Source organism: Triticum dicoccoides, chromosome 4B, assembly GCF_002162155.2.
Source record: "Triticum dicoccoides isolate Atlit2015 ecotype Zavitan chromosome 4B, WEW_v2.0, whole genome shotgun sequence".
Lineage (NCBI taxonomy): Eukaryota > Viridiplantae > Streptophyta > Magnoliopsida > Poales > Poaceae > Triticum > Triticum dicoccoides.
In genome coordinates this window covers 169,425,163-169,432,231 of record NC_041387.1, presented here as the reverse complement: position 1 = coordinate 169,432,231, position 7,069 = coordinate 169,425,163, and positions in this window count along the sequence as shown.

Below are 7,069 nucleotides of genomic sequence, written 5' to 3'. Positions count from 1 at the left end.
ATTTCTACCTCCGCAGCTTTCAGCATTGCGAAGAGCTCGGGAATAGTCTTGTTCATCCCTTGCATATTATAGTTCATCACGAAGCTCTTGTAGCTTGGTGGCAGTGATTGGAGAATTCTGTCAATGACGCAATCATCCGGAAGATTAACTCCCAATTGAATCAAGTGATTATTATACCCAGACATTTTGAGTATATGCTCACTGACAGAACTATTCTCCTCCATCTTGCAGCTATAGAACTTATTGGAGACTTCATATCTCTCAATTCGGGCATTTGCTTGAAATATTAACTTCAACTCCTGGAACATCTCATATGCTCCATGACGTTCAAAACGTCGTTGAAGTCCCGATTCTAAGCCGTAAAGCATGGCACACTGAACTATCAAGTAGTCATCAGCTTTGCTCTGCCAGACGTTCATAACATCTGGTGTTGCTCCAGCAGCAGGCCTGGCACCCAGCGGTGCTTCCAGGACGTAATTTTTCTGTGCAGCAATGAGGATAATCCTCAAGTTACGGACCCAGTCCGTGTAATTGCTACCATCATCTTTCAACTTTGCTTTCTCAAGGAACGCATTAAAATTCAACGGAACAACAGCACGAGCCATCTATCTACAATCAACATAAACAAGCAAGATACTATCAGGTACTAAGTTCATGATAAATTTAAGTTCAATTAATCATATTATTTAAGAACTCCCACTTAGATAGACATCCCTCTAATCCTCTAAGTGATTACGTGATCCAAATCAACTAAACCATGACCAATCATCACGTGAGATGGAGTAGTTTTCAATGGTGAACATCGTTATGTTGATCATATCTACTATATGATTCACGCTCGACCTTTCGGTCTCCGTGTTCCGAGGCCATATCTGCATATGCTAGGCTCGTCAAGTTTAACCTGAGTATTCTGCGTGTGCAAAACTGGCTTGCACCCGTTGTAGATGGACGTAGAGCTTATCACACCCGATCATCACGTGGTGTCTGGGCACGACGAACTTTGGCAACGGTGCATACTCAGGGAGAACACTCCTTGATAATTTAGTGAGAGATCATCTTATAATGCTACCGTCAATCAAAGCAAGATAAGATGCATAAAAAGATAAACATCACATGCAATCAATATAAGTGATATGATATGGTCATCATCATCTTGTGCTTGTGATCTCCATCTCCGAAGCACCTTCATGATCACCATCGTCACTGGCGCGACACCTTGATCTCCATCGTAGCATCGTTGTCGTCTCGCCAATCTTATGCTTCCACGACTATCACTACCGTTTAGTAATAAAGTAAAGCATTACATCGCGATTGCATTGCATACAATAAAGCGACAACCATATGGCTCCTGCCAGTTGCCGATAACTCGGTTACAAAACATGATCATCTCATACAATAAAATTCAGCATCATGCTTTGACCATATCACATCACAACATGCCCTGCAAAAACAAGTTAGACGTCCTCTACTTTGTTGTTGCTTGTTTTACGTGGCTGCTACGGGCTTAAGTAAGAACCAATCTCACCTACGCATCAAAACCACAACGATAGTTTGTCAAATAGACTCCGTTTTAACCTTCGCAAGGACCGAGTGTAGCCATACTTGGTTCAACTAAAGTTGGAGAGACAGTCGCCCGCAAGCCATCTCTGTGCAAAGCACGTCGAGGGAACCGGTCTCGCGTAAGCGTACGCGTAAGGTTGGTCTGGGTCGTCTCGTCCAACAATACCGCCGAACCAAAATATGACATGCTGGTAGGCAGTATGACTTGTATCGTCCACAACTCACTTGTGTTCTACTCGTGCAAATAACATCAACATCAATAACCTGGCTCGGATGCCACTGTTGGGTTTCGTAGTAATTTCAAAAATTTTCTACGCACACGCAAGATCATGTGATGCATAGCAACGAGGGGAGAGTATTGTCTACGTACCCAATGCAGACCGACTGCGGAAGCGATGACACGACGTAGAGGAAGTAGTCGTACGTCTTCTCGATCCAACCGATCAAGCACCGAAACTATGGCACCTCCGAGTTCGAGCACACGTTCAGCTCGATGACGATCCCCGGACTTCGATCCAGCAAAGTGTCGGGGAAGAGTTTCATCAGCACGACGGCGTGGTGACGATCTTGATGAACTACAGCAGCAGGGCTTCGCCTAAACTCCGCTACAGTATTATCGAGGAATATGGTGGCAGGGAGCACCGCACACGGCTAAGGAATCGATCACGTGGATCAACTTGTGTCAACTTGTGTGTTTAGAGGTGCCCCTGCCTCCGTATATAAAGGAGGAGAGGAAGGGAGGCTGGCCGGCCAAGGGGGGGAGGCGCAGGAGAGTCCTACTCCCTCTGGGAGTAGGATTCCCCCTCCAATCCTAGTCCAACTAGGATTCCTCGGAGGGGAAAAGAGGAGGAGGGGGCCGGCCACCTCTCCTAGTCCTAATAGGACTAGGGGAAGGGGGGGGGGGGCGCAGCCCAACTAGGGCAGCCCCTTCTCTTTTCCACTAAGGCCCACTATGGCCCAAATAGCTCCCGGGGGGTTCCGGTAACCCTCCCGGTATTCCGGTAAAATCCCGATTTCACCCGAAACACTTCCGATATCCAAATATAGGCTTCCAATATATCAATCTTTACGTCTCGACCATTTCGAGACTCCTCGTCATGTCCGTGATCACATCCGGGACTCCGAACAACCTTCGGTACATCAAAATGCATAAACTCATAATATAACTGTCATCGTAACCTTAAGCGTGCGGACCCTACGGGTTCGAGAACAATGTAGACATGACCGAGACACGTCTCCGGTCAATAACCAATAGCGGGACCTGGATGCCCATATTGGCTCCTACATATTCTACGAAGATCTTTATCGGTCAGACCGCATAACAACATACGTTGTTCCCTTTGTCATCGGTATGTTACTTGCCCGAGATTCGATCGTCGGTATCCAATACCTAGTTCAATCTCGTTACTGGCAAGTCTCTTTACTCGTTCCGTAATACATCATCTCACAACTAATCATATTAGTTGTAATGCTTTCAAGGCTTATGTGATGTGTATTACCGAGAGGGCCCAGAGATACCTCTCCGACAATCGGAGTGACAAATCCTAATCTTGAAATACGCCAACCCAACATCGACCATTGGAGACACCTGTAGTACTCCTTTATAATCACCCAGTTACGTTGTGACGTTTGGTAGTACCCAAAGTGTTCCTCCGGTAAACGGGAGTTGCATAATCTCATAGTCATAGGAACATGTATAAGTCATGAAGAAAGCAATAGCAACATACTAAACGATCGGGTGCTAAGCTAATGGAATGGGTCATGTCAATCAGATCATTCTACTAATGATGTGACCTCGTTAATCAAATAACAACTCATTGTTCATGGTTAGGAAACATAACCATCTTTGATTAACGAGCTAGTCAAGTAGAGGCATACTAGTGACACTTTGTTTGTCTATGTATTCACACATGTATTATGTTTCCGGTAAATACAATTCTAGCATGAATAATAAACATTTATCATGATTATAAGTAAATAAATAATAACTTTATTATTGCCTCTAGGGCATATTTCCTTCAGGTTGGCCCTCTGCTCACTACAGTTGGCACAACAGTTGGCACCACAACTTCCTTCTCCACATTTATTTCTGCATCTGCCCTCAGCATCTGTTGCTTTGTTTGAGGCAACTTCAGTTTTTTCTTCATTGAAATTGCTTTGCGCTTCTGGACCACATGAGGGTTTGCCACGAATGCTGCCTTGCTCTTGCTGGAGCTCATATCTGGAAGTTGCTTCAAATATTCCTTGTATTTTGCCTTCGAATGAACCCAGTCAAGACCCTTTCCTGCTTCCTCCATGTCAACTTGATTCTTTTCAGCCTCACTCAAGAAGAGCAGTTTCTGGTCAATGGCGAAATCTATCTTCTCACATCTCTTGCTCATTGAAGTCTCACACAGGGAAAGTGGTTGGCAAAGCTGGCTTCAAGTTGCATAGCTTAAACATATCAATGCTACCCTGAGACTCCGCTTCGTCATTTTTCTTTGACTTTGGTAAATGCTTATCTTTCGAGCAAGTTTTGTCAATCAACATCTGTTTTGTGCTCCTGCTGCTCATTGAGTTGCTCCTGCTGGCAGGGTTGGCAGAGCTGCTAGTCCCCCTGGTTGTGTTGCCGCATGTACCCCCAGAACCAGGGCCATTGTCGTCATCATCATCGGTGTTGTCGCTGTCTGCATTGCATCCCCCTTGATCATCACGATCAACATCCTCGTCTTCTTCCTCGTCATCTCCTTCCACCTCACTACCATCTGTTGGAAATATGCCCTAGAGGCAATAATAAAATGGTTATTATTATATTTCCTTGTTCATGATAATTTTCTATTGTTCATGCTATAATTGTATTAACTGGAAACCATAATACATGTGTGAATACATAGACCTCAACATGTCCCTAGTGAGCCTCTAGTTGACTAGCTCGTTGATCAATAGATGGTTATGGTTTCCTGACCATGGACATTGGATGTCATTGATAACGAGATCATATCATTAGGAGAATGATGTGATGGACACGACCCAATCCTAAGCATAGCACAAGATCGTGTAGTTTGTTTGCTAAGAACTTTTCTATTGTCAAGTATCATTTCCTCAGACCATGAGATTGTGCAACTCCCGGATACCATAGGAATGCTTTAGGTGTACCAAACGTCACAACGTAACTGGGTGGCTATAAAGGTGCACTACAGGTATCTCCGAAAGTGTCTGTTGGGTTGGCATGAATCGAGACTGGGATTTGTCACTCCATATGACGGAGAGGTACCTCTGGGCCCACTTGATAATGCATCATCATAATGAGCTCAATGTGACTAAGGAGTTAGTCACGGGATCATGCGTGATGGAACGAGTAAAGAGACTTGCCGGTAACGAGATTGAACAAGGTATTGGGATACCAATGATCAAATCTCGAGCAAGTAACATACCGGTGGACAAAGGGAATTGTATACGGGATTGATTGAATCCCCGACATCGTGGTTCATCCGATGAGATCATCATGGAACATGTGGGAGCCAACATGGGTATCTAGATCCCGCTGTTGGTTATTGGCCGGAGAACGTCTCGGTCATGTCTACATGGTTCCCAAACCCGTAGGGTCTACACACTTAAGGTTCGGTGACGCTAGAGTTGTTATGGGAAATTATATGTGGTTATCGAAGGTTGTTCAAAGTCCTAGATGAGATCCCAAACTTCACTAGGAGTTCCGGAATGGTCCGGAGGTGAAGATTTATATACGGGAAGTCCAGTTTCAATTGCCGGAATGGTTTTGGGGGTTATCGGTATTGTACCGGGACCACCAAAAGGTGTCCGGAGGTCCACCGGGTGGGGCCACCTGCCCCGGAGGACTTAATGGGCTGAATATGGGAGGGAACCAGCCCCCTAGTGGGCTGGTGCGCTACCCCAAGGGCCCAAGGTGCCTAGGGTTTAGAAACCCTAGGGGAGGGGGCGCCTCCACCTTGCTTGGGGGGCAAGTCTCCCCCTCCTGGCCGCCCCCCCTCTAGATGGGACCTAGAGGGGCTGCCCCCCTCTCCCCTTCATCCTATAAATAGAGGGAGGGTGGGAGGGCTGCAGCACCCCTTCCCTTGGTGCAGCCCCTCCCTCCTCCAACTCTTCCTCCTCCTCCGTAGTGCTTGGCGAAGCCCTGCAGGAATACCACAAGCTCCACCACCACGCTGTCGTGCTGCCGGAGATCTCCCTCAACTTCTCCTCTCCCCTTGCTGGATCAAGAAGGAGGAGACGTCCCCGGGCTGTACGTGTGCTGAACACGGAGGCGCCATCCGTTCGGCACTAGATTGGATCTTCCGCAATTTGAATCGCCGCGAGCACGACTCCATCATCCGCGTTTCTAGTAATGCTTCCGCTTAGCGATCTTCAAAGGTATGAAGATGCACTTCCTCTCTCTCTCTTGTTGCTAGAATCTCCTAGATTGATCTTGGTGATACATAGGAAAATTTTGAATTGTTGCTATGTTTCCCAACAGTGGCATCATGAGCTAGGTCTATGTGTAGATTCTATGCATGAGTAGAACACAAGTAGTTGTGGGCATTGGTTTGTTCAATTTTCTTACCGTTACTAGTCCTATCTTGGTTCGGCGGCATTGTGGGATGAAGCGGCCCGGATCGACCTTACACGTACGCTTACGTGCATTGGCGGATCTAGGCCCCAGGCCGGGGGCCCAGGCCCGGGGCGTGAGGCCCATTTCCTTTGTAGACTTCAGCAAAACACTGTAGCAATTGTGACAGTGCACAAAGGAGGCCCGGGGCACTGGGCTGGGCTGGATCCGCCCCTGCTTACGTGAGACAGGTTCCACCGACTGACATGCACTTGTTGCATAAGGTGGCTAGCGGGTGTCTGTCTCTCCCACTTTAGTCAGATCGGATTCGATGAAAAGGGTCCTTATGAAGGGTAAATGGCAATTGGCATATCACCGTTGTGGCTTTTGCGTAAGTAAGAAACGTTCTTTCTGGAAACCCATAGCAGCCATGTAAAAAAACATGCAACAACAATTAGAGGACGTCTAACTTGTTTTTGCAGGGTATGCTATGTGATGTGATATGGCCAAAAGAATGTGATGCATGATATATGTGATGTATGAGATTGATCATGTTCTTGTAATAGGAATCATGACTTGCATGTCGATGAGTATGACAACCGGCATGAGCCATAGGAGTTGTCTTAATTTATTGTATGACCTGCGTGTCATTGAAAACGCCATGTAATTACTTCACTTTATTGCTAACCGTTAGCCATAGTAGTAGAAGTAATAGTTGATGAGACAACTTCATGAAGAAACGATGATGGAGATCATGATGATGGAGATCATGGTGTCATGCCGGTGACGAAGGTGATCATGCTGCGCCTCAAAGATGGACATCAAAGGCGCAAGATGATATTGGCCATATCATGTCACTTTATGATTTGCATGTGATGTTTTTCATGTTTACATCTTATTTGCTTAGAACGACGGTAGCATAAATAATATGATCCCTCACTAAAATTTCAAGAAAGTGTTCCCCCTAAC